This window comes from Pinus tabuliformis, chromosome 7 (assembly GCF_031772625.1).
Source record: "Pinus tabuliformis cultivar Carrire ecotype Pingquan chromosome 7, CPIR1, whole genome shotgun sequence".
NCBI classification, from domain to species: domain Eukaryota; kingdom Viridiplantae; phylum Streptophyta; class Pinopsida; order Pinales; family Pinaceae; genus Pinus; species Pinus tabuliformis.
Window position 1 is genome coordinate 1,711,529,582 of NC_142293.1, and position 18,384 is coordinate 1,711,547,965.

Here is an 18,384-nt window from a genome sequence, read left to right on the forward strand (position 1 = left end):
ATTATCATGAGAGAGACATCATTGACAAACAACAACACAGATAACATAATTGATTAGACATCATTAACAACTCATACTGCAAAACCCTAGCAGATGTATGCAACTCTTATAAAGCATATCCACGTATGTACACACTTATCATTCACCACACTTGCGTACATACTTGTCCATACTGCAGAATATATACGTGACTACCCAGAAGTAGATCCGTGTATGTACACGACTTCTCAATGGAAAACCAGTGTATAGATTTGTAATCATTGAGTCATACCTTTGCTACACAATATAACATCTGTCAAACCCAAATCTCGACATACAAAGTGTTACAAACACACATCATAATATCATCATCACTGATTTATCAAACCATAAACATATTATATAATATGTGGTCAATTAAGATCTATTAGATCTGATCCATCTCCTTGCTCCTTGGTGCACACCTATTTCAGATCAAGTCATTAATAAATAATCCATCATATGCACACACTAACACTTGATCTCCATCTCCTTATATAGTATAAGCCTTATCCAATACCTTAGGCCAATCCCTTACTAATGTCGATGGTATTCTTTGACGAGATCAAATATCTGTTGTTGTGCTCAATACTATGGGCCAATACCATGGTAAAGATCCTTGGTATTCATAATACCATGGTGCAGAAACTGTATACGACTTCTCTTCATCATACATGCGTATGTACGCGACTTCTCTTCATAGGACCCATGTATACTTCCCTAAACTTCACCTTTATCATTCCTCTGTCTTTGAACTAATATTCATTTTTCTATCTCACCTGTAGCATCTACATAACCATCATGTTGACATAGTTATCAAGTAGGTTTCCATCAAAGGACAACACATTAGTCATAATGCCAACAAAGTGCTCTTTTTCTCCAAGTCCAAGTGAGAATGCCTCTCTATCCAAGTGAATGCCAGAATGCTCTAAGGGTGTAAGAGTGTAAGAGTGAGTAAGAGTAGCTAAGAGTGTTAGGAATGACTAATAGAGCCATAAAATGTTCTCCCTCTCCTTTTGTTTCCTTTTTCCTTCAATTTCCTTCATTTTCCTTTGCATGCATATTCTTGTCTCTTCATCTTCCTTTTCTCCTATTTCCTTATTTCTTTTAATTAATTTCATTTTATTGCCTCTTGCCAATGCCAATGCTAATTTCCATTGTCAATAATAAACTACAAGTGATGCTCACTATAATGTTTATCCCTTCATTCATCTTGGAATATGTGTCCCATGACCTTGGTTTAATTTATTTACATGGAAAATCAACCCGAGGTTGTTACATAAAAATATGATGTGGGGATGAAATCATGAATGATGATATCTGTTAATATGGTTTTTGGTACCAAACATTAAATATTCTACAGTTGTATGGAAAACATTAAGTCTCGTTCAATAAATCATGTTGGACCATATACTGGATTGGAATACACAAATATATATAGTTATCCAAAATGCCACTATGAGCTTCACCGTCTTAATGTGCAACCTCCATTCTTCTTTTAATAATCATACTTTTTCATAAGAATAATATGGTTGGAAAATTGATTCCCCAAGTTGGAGTTATTAAACCCGACACAGGGTGACAAAGTGCATTGAATATCCAATGACCCATTTAACAACTTTGTGTGCGCTCTTGTCTCTTGCTCCTCCCTAATTATCCTCGATCACTCTTTCCCTACAACATGCTTCCATTTTTCCATTTTCATTTGAATTGCAAGTTTGCAACCCATCATCCACAGTGGTAAAGTTATCATCCATGGTTCGATGCTAGATTGTCATTGACCTTTAATCAACAACATAAGCAAAGGTAGGGCCAATTGATCCGGTTTCGAATCTGTTGATTGAGATCTAGATGGAAACATAGTAGAATAGGACGCAGGAGCAGTATGGATTTCAATATCATCACCAGTAGCATACGTCTAGTTTTTATCCATTCAAATACAAGAGGTGTTGAGGAGAGAGCTCCAGCTTAATCCAACAAGAAAATTATTCCTTGCAGATTTAGTCCTTTTTTGAAGTCTTCTCACTAATCCATAACATAAGTCTTTAGTTGGAAGGTATTCTTCTTTATATTCCTATCAAGAAAATTTTGTCTGCCTCAATTTTTCAATGTGAAGTTTAGCTTGGGTTGCAAATGCCACTGTGATAACTTTTTGATTTCTTTCGCACACTGGAAAATCTCCATTTTCTTTGTTGTTGGCATTTCCTTGTTCCAAGAAACATGTACTATGCATCTTCTTTGGTTTCTAATGAATAGCCTGAATAAATGTAACTTATCTATTATTCCATGAATTATTTGGTGGTATGAAGAATTTGTGGCTTTCAAAGAAAACTATGTGTCCATCACCGCAAAGATTGAGTTGTATTAATGGAAAAATACATTCCTTTATTGGCCAACTTTTCAATTCTTGCTTTATTTTTTGAGGGAACCATAATACAACAGTAAAATTACCGAATATATACAATGAGATTTTTAAAAGGATGTGTTAGGCTTCTGATCCAGGTGTTACCGGGAAAAGTGTCTATTTAGAACTGCTCTATCCCACTAAGGTGTGACAGCTGCCTTAGAAACAAACAGAGAAAAACTACTTTTGTATTTCCTTTATGAACTATAGATAGAGAGGAATAGAAAGAACCAACCTGTGTCTTGCGCTAATCCTTTGATCCAATCCCTCTCTTCTTTGACAGCCTCCAGCTACCTGCTCCCTTACTTGCCCAGCTTCACCAAGTACCTGTAAGATCACAGAAGAAGAACACTATACAAAGACATGGATCTATATTCATAAACAACTTAGGATCAGATTTAAGTTAACCATACAAATGTAACAAGCATCAATGATACAAAAGCATGGAGGAAAAACTCAAATAGTTTTTATTGATAAACAAGAAAAGATCCAGGAGGAGTTACAACCGATGGTTCCTGACCCAGCATCAACCTCCCAGCAAAGAAGCCCCTCTTCACCTCCAACAAAGCATAGATCACCCAATACTCTGATGTTTGTCTCAAAACCAACAGCAATTCCTTACAATGTGCAAAATTCCAGCCTCTGGATCTCTGAGATGAGGGATCCATATATAGATATGTGTAAGGAGGATGAGTCAGCTTGTGATTTGATTAGTGTCTTCTCTCTGTCAGTTCTTGCTTCCACTTGGAGACTGAAGGCCTCTTACTCATCCTTGGTCGAATTCAGTGAGGCAAGTGTCACAGGAGAAGATGCTGGAAGCTTGCATTGTCTCTCCACCTCGCAGAATGACACTGCCATTTGTCATTTCTCGCCCAACGCACCCTCACAGTGTATTTAGGTGCATTGCAACGCACCTAGCCAGTGTATTTAGGTGCAATGCAACGCACCTAGCTAGTGGAGCAGCTGAAATGATCCTGTTTTGACTTATTCTGAGCAGTTTCTGGTGGAGAACTTCTGGGAGAAGCTGTAATCTGTTGACCTTGTTCCTTTAGGGGTTAGAACAACACTTTTAGGGACTTAGGAGACCTTGGTTTATGGACATTTCATGCTTGGAGTTGTAAGGCACAAAAATGTCTATAACAGTTGCCCCCTAAAGTATGAGGCCGTTAACCTTTTGGTGTCGGGTGAAATGCTTTATTATGAGGATCCGAAGTTCTTTCAGTGCTGGGAGGAGACCTGTAATAAGATACAATACAATACATTATCTCCATACTGTTTTTCATGATCTAGCTGAGGCGGGCATTCCCATGCTTAGCTTTATAAATTCATTTTCATGTACATAGGACAGACAATCGTCTGAGTGTAGACTGATGATTCTGATAGAGCCATCATCCTTTTGGTAGGATGATTATCTGTGCTGTAGTGCTTGTACATTTAATGTCTTTATTTCCCTGAATATATATCGTAGCCCGGATGGATGAAACTAGATCCGGGGTCTTCAATCTCATCCGATCTTCACTTGAAGTACAAGTCGATCCATGTGAGAAATGTTTTGAAATCGAACATGGAAAGACATCGCTTGATTACCAGTCAATGATGTAAATTGTTAACAAGCGCGAGAGGAATCACCGATAATGATAATGACCCTCAAGGTACTACAGTACAATTCACGTGGTGTGAATAAAGGACTTGGCGTCGAACACCACACAAAATCTTTCGGTCGAAGGCCATTGATGTAAACCTGTCGCCGGAAGTGAGAAACTTGCCATTAAGGCATGCAAGCTTCAAAGTACTGAATGGAGTGTTCCTAGATCAACTTCTTGGATAATGAGCTGATGTCGACAAGAAGTGATCCGTCACAGGAGGGCCTTAATGAATCCCACATCAATGACATGGAACGGAGCAAATGATTTTGATGGAGGTGAAAACGATATGATGATATACGGTTCAGGGTGGCGGTCATGAAAGAATGGAGTATAATGTATGGTAGTGGGTGAGACACAGGTGGCTTCTCTGGATGACTTCTCTTGAACATGTCAGTGACACTAATGTGATGGATTGGTAGCATTAACCCCAAATGTGGATGGTATGGTGTGACCATGGCGATGTGACCGGTGAATGAAACAACCCAACCCGACTCAGACACGGAGTGGAAGTGTCATGTTCAAGAGCGACTTGCTACTAATAAAGGTTATTTGAGTTTTCTTCCCAATTTTTCCCCAGTCATTGCTGACCAGTACCTCTTTATTTTTGTCAAGCTTGAGGAGGATAACATATGCTTGTTCTATAATTTGCCCTTCGGGCAAACCCATCGCTATGTTTTAACGAGCCTAGCGATAGTGAAACTCGTTCTCGTCTAAAGACAAGTTTGTCGCTATTAATCTTTTTAACGAGTTTAACGACAAAGATAACTCGGTCCTTTTCAATTTTAGAGAGTCTGAAAAGGTACGTAAAGGTAACTCCAAAATTCCTTTTTCGTCATCTAATCCCTTAAGTCCGAAAAAGTATAAAAGAATACAGAAGGGATGTATTTTCGATAGTTTTAACGAGCCGAACAAAACAAGCACTCGATCTTTTTGTGCAATAATCCCTCAGGTCCAAAAAGATTAAAATCTAGATGAGGGATAGCACTTCCTGTCCCTTTAACGAGCTGGAAGGCCAAGGGCTCAACAATCTTTTCATATTTTACGAGTCAGTTGAAAAGAGCTTAAAGAAGACTCGTCTTTTGAGGAACGAGTGATAAAACGGGTAGTAGCTGATTCCAGGTAAGGTTTGGAATTTTCCAATCACGGCAGTGTCACAAGGATGGCTAGTGAAATCACTCTTCGCAACTGTTCCTCAAAATGGGTAAACAATCAAGTAGAGGTGAATGATCAGCCAATGAAAAAGTGGAGGTGATGGTGCAAACACGACCAAGGCTTTAATGGCTGAAGTACTACATTCACGGTGGTTATTTACCGGGGAATAGTTCATTTTTTAATGAGCTTAAACGCGGGTGGAAACATTTGCTCATGTCTTATGTTTATTTTTTAACGAGCTTGAACTATGTGCTAAAACTGCTCGATTAATCCAGTTGTGTGATAAGAATGTCTCATATAAAACGACAACTTTTAGAGTTTTGCCCCACATCCTTTCTTTATGCAAGTTAGGAAACGACCAATCCAAAAAACAGATAAATGATCACTCTTTTCTTGCACTCCAAAAGGTTTGCATGCCCCCAGGTATAAAATAGAGTTTCAAGGTTACCCCTACTTCTTTCTGATAAAACATTGTTTTACCGAGAGAGGCCTACCTCTTACAGGTTACCCAAAGATTGCTTTATTCACAGTGCAAACAAAACACTTCTTCGGCGATGTTTACCGAAATAGACAAAGGTGAGTGAAGGAGGCTACTCCACTCACATAACTTTGACAAGAGAATCTTGTTCTAGAATAACCCTCTTTTCCACTCACGGACGGGGTACAGACTAGTCATATTCTCCCGCGGAAACCTACCCTATACCCGAAGTTTTCCTGCCGAAGCAGACCAGGGTGCATGCCCCCTGGGTTTCAGTCATATCCCTCCGAATTACTCGCACTCATCGGGAGGACGGACTGGATATTGAGACATTTCTTGCGTGAAAATACCATTCAGGGATGGTATATGACTATTTTCTCTGTATGATCCGAGAAATGAAAGCTGGTCCACGAGCTTGACCACTCTTCCTTCGTGCGGAAAACACATTACTCTAAAGAGTGAGGAGACAATTGCTCCCATGCAATAAATATAGTCTCATCCAAGGAGTAGATTGTAATCCAGGGGTCCTTGAACTACCATTATGTTCATGTGAACTGTTTTCCTTCTCAATGTTATGGGCACATCGGGAAGGATCCCTAACGGTCGACTGGTTCCTTTATCAAAGCCTGTCAGATTTCTCATCTCAGGCAAAAGCGATGGTGAACCAAGCGCTTTCCAAGCAGTTGAGGAAAGGATACTCACAGAAGCCCCCTCATCTATGATGGTACCAGCCATAACCATTCTATATATTTGAACGATAATTCAGAATGGTACGCTTGCTGGTAAACGGGGTCTGCCTAGTTGATTCCAGTCGAAGGAGACAATTAGGTTGCTTGGAGGTGGGACCGAATAGACGACCGGGTACGGCTCTGACGAACTTCCTTCCTACGGTAAAGGAACGGGTAAATTTCCCCCTTGTTCGTCGGAGTCTGTGTTTATGAAGAGAATTTGGACGGTGTCATCCTTGTTCTCTTCAGTGACTGTATCATCTGAAGATGAAACCTCTGAAGGCAAGATCGGGTCAACTACCGCCTCGACATTTTGACTTTCGTCTGGTATGGATCCAGATGGTTTATCTTCAATGATAGGTGCTTCAGCCGACCACCTGAGCGGGCCAGCTGGATTTTCAACTAGTGACGGACTCGGCAAGAGTTTTTTATATCCAGGAGGAAGTCGTAACAGTGAAACCGGACGATCATCCAAAACTCTTTTAGCTTCGTCTAAGAAGGGACAACGGTGGACGACATGATCGCCTTCGCACAGTTTACAAGGAAATTTACATTTCCCTTTTTGTCCTGGGGCTTCACTTTCACTAGTTTATGGTGTGCTTTCAACATGATCATCAGAGGTTGACGACACCGGGTTATGCAAATGAGGAGACCAGTCCCTTAAGATCCGAGGGATGCAAGGACAATCTCTGTGAAAGTGGTCTCCTTTGCAAATGACACATGGCGATTTAGGCCTGGTCGGTGCAGTGTGTAGATTTTCGTTAGACGACACTCGTTTTCCCCCATTAGCCTTTGGCTCCTTCTTCTTCTTCTCTTTCTTCTTATTTTCCTTCTTCTCCTTAGGAACTTGACTTTTGGCTTTACCAGCCCCATCAAGCGAAGAGGAAGGAGGAGAGGCAGAATTAGAGGAAGTAGAAGGTTGGTGGGCAACTCTGGACTCGTCTAATTGCTGATTCGATTGTTCAGGAATAGTGGTGTTCTGAACGACAGAGGTTGAGAAGAGCCATACAGGAAAACCAATTGTCAGCCCTGGAAGCGACAATGTGGCCATATGGGGCGCACCAACATCTCCCCAAGAGGAGAAGGGACTAGGATTTCCTCCAAGGGGAATTCCTTGGTTGGTAGACTCCATTTTCTCAACCCAAGATCAATGTAGGAAAGGGTAATGAATATTTCGTTTAAAATAAATTTTTATACGCTTTGACACAACTTGTTTTTTTCAGTTTTTAAGAGTCGAGAAAAAACAAAAGATGACTCTAGTCTCCTTCGATTTTTAATGAGCCTGAAGTGACAAGTGCTCAGATGGACCTTTTCCGTTAACGAGTCTGAAAAGGAACGAAAGGGACTGCTCTGGAGGTCTAGGTAGAGGGAGTACCAAACCAATCGCAAAACTGCAGAATACTTTTTACGGTACGACAGTCAATCTTCCCAAATGCTGTGTTCAATGCATTGCGATCGATAGGGCGGCAGACACGGCTTCCTATGGATAAAGGATTTAAGCCTATAGGGGTCTCCCAAAATATACTCGACGGTACGTGGGAGCACAAGTCCGTACTGGCACTTATCGTCTCAAAGTGGAGGAATCACCCAACCATCAGTGAGGACAACAGTTACCAGGCTTTACGACGCCGGAATACGTCTCTAGCCTAGACCTCTAAATGTTGTGCGTTAAGTTCCAAAGCGTTGTTAGATTCATTGAATTTATTTTAAGTTGATCTTGCTTATGAAGTTTGCCTTTTGGGTTCACCACGAGATGTAGATGTAATTCCTAAAATGCAATCTAAAGATGATAAACAAACTTTTATCTCTTTTGTGCAATGAAAATCCTAGCTACTAGAGGAAAAGAAAGACACAATCTTTTCACAAAGAGCAAAGAGCACACTGTAAATGCACTTTCCTAAATCAAGCCAAACAGACTGTCTATATGCAAATGCACATGCATGTATTTGTTTTCGACTTTCTTAGTATTGATGCTAAAAAGAAAGTTGATGTACAAATCTGAATTTCTTTTCAAGCGACAAATATAAACAAGTTCTTTTTCGAAATAAAAAACAGAGATGATTACGACACCTTGCGATTTTGAAATGAACACTTGTACTTGACACTAGAAAATCACAAATTCAGACCAAAGGCAATAGTAACAGTATAATCGACCATCAACAACAATCAAACTTTCTCCTATGATCAAAATCGACACTTGCGACAGATCCAAATCAAAGGACGACAGTACGGCTATTCTACTTTTGCAATGGAAAACTGTAAATGACTCAACAAACACACAAAAACATCTACAGTTCTTTTGTACAAAGGAGGCGGAATAACAACAAAGAAAAGGGGTTTTAAACAGACATATACTGATCACAGGCAGCGAAATTCAGAGATAGAACTGGAGAAAATGAAGCACAAGAACCACAGCTGCACAGGGCTAGTCTGATCAGCACACCTGTAACACAGAGAAACTGCAATGTAGCGCAGGTTGCCCTTTCGGGAAGTGCACTGAAATTCAGGATCTCTTAACAGTACCTGCGCTGGGCCAGAAACGAGAATCTGTTCGGGTTCTGGGTCACTGTTTGCAGTTCAGTCTTTGGTTTTTGGCCGAGTAAAATCAATCAGTAATGCACAATCAGGGGTAGATCTAAGGAGGGTCTAAGAGCTATCACAAGGGCAATCAGATAGTTTTTGAATCAGCTGTTCAAATCATAAACAGATCCAGTGAATGGATTGAAGCAGCAGATGTCTACTTTGCATTTGTTATGGCAAATGCAGTTCGAATGCTACTTATAAGTTTATGAAACAAACAACAAAGAGATACACAAACAAACTAATTAGACATTCTCCCTAGCGGAGTCGCCATTTTGTTACCGGGAAAAGTGTCTATTTAGAACTGCTCTATCCCACTAAGGTGTGACAGCTGCCTTAGAAACAAACAGAGAAAAACTACTTTTGTATTTCCTTTATGAACTATAGATAGAGAGGAATAGAAAGAACCAACCTGTGTCTTGCGCTAATCCTTTGATCTAATCCCTCTCTTCTTTGACAGCCTCCAGCTACCTGCTCCCTTACTTGCCCAGCTTCACCAAGCACCTGTAAGATCACAGAAGAAGAACACTATACAAAGACATGGATCTATATTCATAAACAACTTAGGATCAGATTTAAGTTAACCATACAAATGTAACAAGCATCAATGATACAAAAGCATGGAGGAAAAACTCAAATAGTTTTTATTGATAAACAAGAAAAGATCCAGGAGGAGTTACAACCGATGGTTCCTGACCCAGCATCAACCTCCCAGCAAAGAAGCCCCTCTTCACCTCCAACAAAGCATAGATCACCAAATACTCTGATGTTTGTCTCAAAACCAACAGCAATTCCTTACAATGTGCAAAATTCCAGCCTCTGGATCTCTGAGATGAGGGATCCATATATAGATATGTATAAGGAGGATGAGTCAGCTTGTGATTTGATTAGTGTCTTCTCTCTGTCAGTTCTTGCTTCCACTTGGAGACTGAAGGCCTCTTACTCATCCTTGGTCGAATTCAGTGAGGCAAGTGTCACAGGAGAAGATTCTGGAAGCTTCCATTGTCTCTCCACCTCGCGGAATGACACTGCCATTTGTCATTTCTCGCCCAACGCACCCTCACAGTGTATTTAGGTGCATTGAAATGCACCTAGCCAGTGTATTTAGGTGCAATGCAATGCACCTAGCCAGTGGAGCAGCTGAAATGATCCTGTTTTGACTTATTCTGAGCAGTTTCTGGTGGAGAACTTCTAGGAGAAGCTGTAGTCTGTTGACCTTGTTCCTTTAGGGGTTAGAACAACAATTTTAGGGACTTAGGAGCCCTTGGTTTATGGACATTTCATGCTTGGAGTTGTAAGGCACAAAAATGTCTATAACACTAGGTGGCTCCAAATTTCTGGCACAACATCTGCCAAAATATTTGTCTCATCACTCGAATTAGAACCTAAGTTGATAGGTCCATCTTCTGCAATCCCAAGAGCTGCACTCTTCATTTCATCACCTGAGTCTGATCCCGGGTCAATTGGTCCAACACATGCAAATATTGCAGTTGTGATCTTCTCATCATCCTCTGATTTAGATTCTTGGTCTTGCTGCAGAGTTGCAACTATCTTCTGCTTCTCTTTTCTATCGTTCCTCTTTGGCCTCAATTCTGGATGCAATTTCCAGTAATTCTCCGCATCATTCCCTTCTTTATCGCAATTAGTACAAAAGGGATTTGATTCTTTTCTCTTAGCTGCTGCTGCCCTATTTGGGTGGTCATCTGGATCATGCTTTCCCTTGCTTTCAAGATGTACAACCTTCACACTAGCTTCATCAAGAGTTTTACGTTCAAATAATAACAATGAATGACACTAATAACCATGCAATGAGCCAATGTATTTCATCAATGTTTTAGGAGAGTTTAATGGAACATTCAATGCTAATGCTTGTTTCCTAAACTCCTCTGAAAAGTTTTGAAAATTTTGACCTTTTCTTTGTTTCAAATGTTGCCATTCCAACATGGCCTCCTGTCTGTAATCCAATGGGTAAAACTATCCTCTTAAAGAAAAAACAAACTCAAACCAAGCTGAAATAATCTTACGACTAATCTTACCACCTTTATGCACCTTGCCTTCCCACCAGACGAGATCAATGCCACTCAATCGAAGGGATGCTAGATGAATCTTTGCTTCATCCGCTTTGATTCGTTGTATGTGGCAATATACTTCAACCTGTCTGATCTAGTTATCTAGATTTTCTGCATTAGATTCTCCACTAAACACAGGTAGATCAAACTTGACATCTAGCTTGAAAAAGGGATTTTTATGAGTTTTTCTACCTCTAAAATGACGAGAAGAGAAAGAAAAAGAAATTTCACTGGAAGATGGAGAGGGAGGTTCAAGAGGCTCTTCTCCTCCTCTCGTCCGCCATGCTGTTGTCTGGAGGAGGTAGCTCTAGCTGGCCCCTGGAAGATATCGTCTATTCCTTCAAGATTCATCGAGGCATGATCATCTGGTCCTTCCTTCTTCTCTGGTTTCACCATTGTCTTCTCATACTCTAAAAACAATTTGTCCACTTTTTCTACCATGGCATAGAAGGCCTTGCGATAATTTTTCTCTTCCTCCAACCGAGCATCTTCATATTCCATTTTCCCTCTTCGTGTTGCATGCCCTGCTTCTGGAGAAAAGGACTTAAGTTTTCCTTCATCTCTCTGGAGATTATCCTTGGTTATCATACACTCGCAATTTACATCAATAGAAGACTCGCTCTGATACCAACTTGATCCAAATATTTTCACTTCAAAGATGCATGCAAATTTTCATTTAAAAGGGCATGTAACCATAAGATGCATACACATAAAAGAAGTAGAAATAAATGACGACCATGAGAAGAAAAGACACAACAAGTTGATAACAGAGTTCACCCAGTGTAGGCTACGTCTCCGGGCTCTGCTCATAGTGGGGAGGCCTCTTTCAATAATATTCAGCAAAAATCAAATTACATGCATGTACAAAAGACACCTTATACCTCCACTTTTGGGGATGGTCTGAAAATTCACACCTCTCCCAAAGAAATGGACTGCACCGTTGAATTCCTGTCTAAAAATCGTGAGAAACTACTGTAAACTCGACCCCTTTTAGACTCGATCAAAATTTGGACCCTCGGGAATCTCAAAGATTCGTTCTTGCGGGTTGACTGGAATTCGGCTGCTCAGATGAAGAATCTGATCAAATCATTGTGTTCTTGGTGAAAAATTGAGAAAAATGAGTATAAATTTGACCTGGTTATGAAACTGTCAATTTCAGGCCTCTAGGGAATCTCAAAGTTTCCTCAAGATTCAAAAAAGATTCCATTCTGCAGGTTGACTAAATTTCTGCTGCTCAGATAAGAAAACTAATTACACCATCACGTTCCTTTCGAAAAACTGAGAAGAATGAGCTTAAATTCGGCTTGGTTCTGTCACCTTCAAAAATTGCCAGGGAATCTTTTAGATTCCATGCAGATCCCTGTATCATGGTTCCACCTTCATGGTTCTGCCTTCAACATTCTGTCTCCACTACTCAGATCAGAAATCTATTTGCACCATTAGACTCCTGGTGAAATTCTAATTAATTTGAGTATAAACTTTGCATATTTTTGACACAGTGAAATTTTTCCCTCCAAGGAATCTCCAAGATTCCCCTTTTGCATAAAAGAATATTCTCCTCGAAATTTGTGCCAGGCATGGTTCCACTGCCTCGATATCCATGCATGCTCCTCTTGGACCCGATGAATGAATGAATTTGGGTTTTAAAAAAAATAGGATGGAGTTTACAACATAAGGCCCATTGGGCCGTTAGTGAATGACTATAATTGGTGGGCAGAGGTCCCAGGGTAATGCCTGCAAGCCTCCCCCATTTTGGTCAATGGTTGGCATATGCTTCTAGCGCGTTGTATTTTTGGTGAGTGGAGTTGCCACAACAGGTGGGCCGGCCACTTTGCGGGCAGGGGTTCGAGCCCCGCTGATTCCTTCATATTACGTATAGAGGGCGCCGTTATATGGTGGGCGGGGTCTCGGGTCAAAGCTGCGAGCCCCGACCCCCATAATAGATATATATGTATTAATAACAATGAGTTGTTGGGGGGTGGCATCTTGCCACCCCTTTTTTCATATATATATTTTTTATTTTATAACAATTTAGTTAAAATTCGTTGGCGGATTTTTTGGGTTCACTGGAAAAATTAAGTAGGAGACAATTTCGCCAGTTCCAGCCACCAGAAACCGTTGATGCAAAGTGCCAAATTATTGCCTCATTAATTTCCGCCAAATTTAGTGGCTCCGCTAGATTTATCTGAGCTCCAAATTTAGTTGGCACTCTGCTAACTTTAGCCAAGGGGCCTAGTTGACCAAAACTTTGACTGACCATAACTTTCACATACGATGTCAGATTGAGTAGCCGTTTGTGCCGTTGCAACGCTCACACTGAGATCTTCAATATGACCCTAGTTTCATTGTAATCTATGAAATTTTACTTTTAATCTCTTCCTTAGCCTTCTTTGATTTCTAAGCCTCTCTAAAGCCACCTGGATCATTAATGGGGTATCAAGGAAAGGACCTCGACATTAATGGCATGACATTGTGAATCCCATCAAAGTGGAGGGATTTCCTTATTATGCAAGACTTGGGTATGTCAGAAAATAGGTTGAAGAATGCTCCAAGACAACTAGTGACCAACCAATGATGGATGATGGAAGCACCTCATCACATTCCAATGATAGTGAGGATTCCACAAGAACTTATCAGAGGCACACCAGGAATAAACGTTCCAAGACGATCCAGAAATTTTGGATGACAAATATTCATTATAGTCACTGCAGCAAGGATGAACATCAAAGAGCCACATGTCAGATACCCCATGCCCATAATGCACCTATGAAGGAACCAACTGGTGAAGATGTTCAATAAGCGAATCCACCACAGGGAGATGACCATTCACTTTGTTGAGTGAGAGATGGTTTTATTAGATATAATAGCTTGTCATTGCCACATTTTGTAAATCATATTTTGCGAAATGATTGTAAAAGTGATGATATGTTTTCCATCACTTATGAAAGCAACATGATGATGCTTTGGCCGTTTATTGATAGATGGGGTATTAGTTTTTGTTATGATTTTGATGTAAAAAGTGTGTTATTAACTCTTGGCAAGTATGGGGTTTTTTGAGTCATGTTTGGTCTTGTAATAGAACATGTAGTTTGCAAAGATTCTACTACTGGTTTGCATAGAATGCACGTGTTGGTTTGTCACTTATGGATCTGAAGTACAAAGAAGGAAGTGTGGCTTGATAGAGCACGTGTAGGTTGCATATTATGTTCATGCTTTTGGAGGACCAAAAGCTCCTCAGTGGGGAGGAATGATCCAAGTTGTTCCAGAGAGGCTCCTAAATCAAAGAGGGTTCATGAAAAGCTCAAAAATAAAATTTCTTGGATTGCAATGAAATTAAGGTCATATATAATATCTCAACGCAAACTTTCCAATGACACAAACGACACATCAATCTAACATCGTATGTGAAAGTTATGGCCAGTCAAAATTTTGGTCAACTAGGCCCCTTGGCTAAAGTTAGCACAACACCAACTAAATTTGGAGCCCAGCTAAATTTGATGGAGTCACTAAATTTGGCAGAAATTAACGAGGTAACAATTTGGCACTTTGCAATAGCTATTTTCGACAGCCAGAACTCGCGAAATTGTCACCCACTTAATTTTTCTGGTGACCCCAAAAAATCTGCCGATGAATTTTAACTAAATTGTTATAAAAATAAAAAAAGATATATAAAAAAGGGGTGGTAGGCTGCCAGCCCCGCCAGCCCCCAAAGAATCATTGTTATTAATACATATATATGTATTATGGGGGTCGGGGCCCACGACTTTTGACCTGGGACGCCACCCACCATATAAGGGTGCGCTCTGTACATAATATGACAGAGCCGACGAGGCTCGAACCCACGCCAGCTTGGTCGTTGGACTGCCCGTTGTGGCGGCTCCACTCACCAAAAAATACAATGCGCCATAAAAATATGCCAACCGCCGACCAAACTAGGGGAGGTCTGTGAGCTTGACCCCAAGACCTCCACCCACCAAACTTAGTCATTCACTAACGACCCAATGGGCCTTATGTTGTAAACTTTGCCCTATTTTTTTTTAAACCCAAATTCATTCATTTACCAGGGCATAGAGGAGCATGAACGGATGCCGAGGCAGTGGAACCATGCCTGGCATAGATTTTGAGGAGAATATTCTTTGATGCAGAAGAGGAATCTTGGAGATTCCCTGGATCACAAAATTTCACCGTGTCAGAAATATACCAAGTTTATACTCAAATTAATCAGAATTTCACTAGGAGTTTGATGGTGCAGATATATTTATGATTTGAGCAGCAAAGACAAAATGTTGAAAGCAGAACCATGATGCATGAATCAACATGGAATCTAAAAGATTCCCAGAGGCTAAATTTTGAAGGTGACAGAACCAGGCTAACTTTATTCTCATTCTTCTAAGTTATTCATAAGGAAAGTGATGGTGTAATTAGTTTCCTCGTCTGAGCAATAAAGCTTAAGTTAACCTGCATAACATAGTCTTTTTGGAATCTTTGAGATTCCTAAGAGGCTCCAAATTGGCAATTTCATAACCATGCAGACTTTATACTCATTTTTATCAGATTTTCGCCAAGATTGTGATGATGTGATCAAATTATTTATCTGAGCAACCGAATTCTAGTCAACCCATGAGAAGGAATCTTTGAGATTCCCAGGGGTCTAGATTTTGACCGAGTCAGAAAGGGATCGAGTTTATAGTAATTTCTCACGATTTTTTGATAGGAATTCAATGGTGCAATCCATTTCTTCAGAAGAAGTGTGCATTTTCAGGCCATTCCCGAAAGTGGAGGTATAAGGTGTCTTTTGTACATGCATGTAATTTGATTTTTGCTGAAGATTAATGAAAGAGGCCTCCCCACTTTGAGCAGAGCCTGAAGACGTAGCCCACACTAGGTGAACTCCGTTATCAACCTATTGTGTTTTTGCTTCTCATGGTCGTCATTTATTTTCGCTTCTTTTATGTGTATGTATCTTATGGTTACATGCCCTTTTAAATGCAATTCTATATGCATCTTTGAAGTGAAAAGATCTGAAACAACTTCTAAATATAAAAGATTTTATATCTTATTTTAGCTAAAAACAAAATTGAGCTAGATCTTTGCCTCAAGTTGCGTCAAACATGAAAACCTTGTCCTAGTTTTAGAGTTATATTTTCTATTTTAAAGATTTAAGAGGACACTATTTCATTTTGGATTACTTTATTTTATTTTTTATGAAGGGTTTATTTAATATACACTTGTAAATAGAAGTATAATTTTTTTTACAATCTTTCATATTTGAAGGGTTAGATGAGTATATGCCCTTCCAAATAAAATTAAGACAAACCCTTCAAATTTGAAAGTTAGAGGGATTGGACCTAGGAAATCACATCACACATGATATCTGGCCTATTTCATGTTGACCCTCTTATAGCTAGAATTTTGGCATCATTCAATGGAGCTATGACATTTGTGTGTTTTAGACATTCTTCATTGACCCTGTTCATATCATTGATCAATTAAAATAGCACTTTGGGTGATGTGTTTTCAATATTTGTGCAGATTTTCATGTATAACTCCATATAACGTGGCACAAATGATGGGCATATGACAACGTGTGAGGGTGACTATAGGATGACTAGTAAAATCATTTGAATGCTAACTAATAACTATTTGGATGTTGAAAATGGCAACAAGAAATTGCTAAAAATAGAAGTGCTAAAAATAGCAGTTTGGGTTAAAGTGTTGGATTGGGCAACAGGGAATGAAAAATGGAAGTGCTAAAAATAGAAATTCTATTTTTATCAGTTTAGGATGGATTCCTATTTTTAGTCAGTCCCTGGACTAAAAGTAGGAAGTAAAATTCAAATTTGATATTAACAACAATTTGTAACTTAATTAATTAATTCATCTTGAGTTAATTAGTTAAGGAAAAACAAACTTGAAGTCTATGTGAGGACATGCAACAATCTATCTATTAATTGAGGAATTTATCCATCAGTTAAAGAGATAAGGATGAGTTCTAATTTGAGTTGTAACTAGTTGGCTCAGTTAACTGGGTCAAGTCCAGTTATAATTGATTTAAACAGTTTGTTTAAATTAATGTGAGTTCAGTTAGTTAATGCTTGCATGCATGTAACTACTGCACTTCAAATAACTAAATATTCTCTCATAAATAACTCATGCATGTCAGTTTAGACCCAATTGAGATCAGAGGAGGGACAATGTACTATCAGTTGGATGGATTTTTTCCTATAAAGGAAAATCATCTAAGCAGAAGGAACAAGGTTCCTTGAGGATTGTGCAGTTTTACAGGGTGTGAGATCAGTGTGAGAGACTAGTGTTACACTTGGTAACAGGAGGATCACCCAAGATAAACTATGCAAGGAAATAGGAGGCTTGGAGGGCAGAGGAGAAGGCTTAGCAGAATTCTTGATTGCCTGTGAGCATCCAGGAGGATTGCACTGAGAGCTGGATAGCTGTGAGAGCTAAGGCTTTGCGTAATCCTGATGTATTTCCACCTTCATCTGCGAGGATTGTATTGAGAGCTGGCTAGTTGTGTGAGAGCTAAGGTTTTGTATAAATCATATATATGATAACACAGAGTTGGGGTTTTAGGCTGAGGCTTTCTCCGGGTAAATTCTTTTGTGTTATGTGTGATTGATTTCTCCATATCAGTTATATGTGTTCTTATTGATGTTGCTCATGTTCGATTAATGATCCAAATTGGATCCATAGAAAGACTGTCAAGAACCATGACTGAATCAGGTCGAACAAATCTCTAAAGAAATCCAAAACAGTATCAAAAACACCTTGAACCAGTGGCAATGGTAGCCAACGTGGAACGACGAGGACCTCGGTCAAAGCACGCTGACCGAGGCCCATGGAGACCGCGCAGGAGGCCAAAGTAGCCCCTGGGAGCCTCGGAATGGGAAAAGGACGAGGTTTTTGATTCACGCATCGCTAGGCGAACAGGGCCTTGAGGGGGGAGCCCGAGAACTCGGTCACATCGGGAGCCAGGAAACCACGGGCGGAAAAAGCAAAAAATGCTAACGTACAAAGGCAGGACCCGCACACTGGAAAACCAGCTATATTGATCGAGGTGCCCTTAAATGGTAAGAGGTTTTGGACAGGAGCGGAGCGATTCCATACACTGATTGATGCGTGGCAAGTGGAGGTGAGAGAAAACCGCCATTGATCGGGCACTATCGGTCGAGCAAGTCAACCGCGCGAAACGTGCATCTTGCGTCGGATCTGGAGGGCCCAGATCAGACGGTTGAGGTTGCACCCGATGGAAAGAAATGAAATTGACAGGGAATTAAGCAGTGTTCTAAAGGGA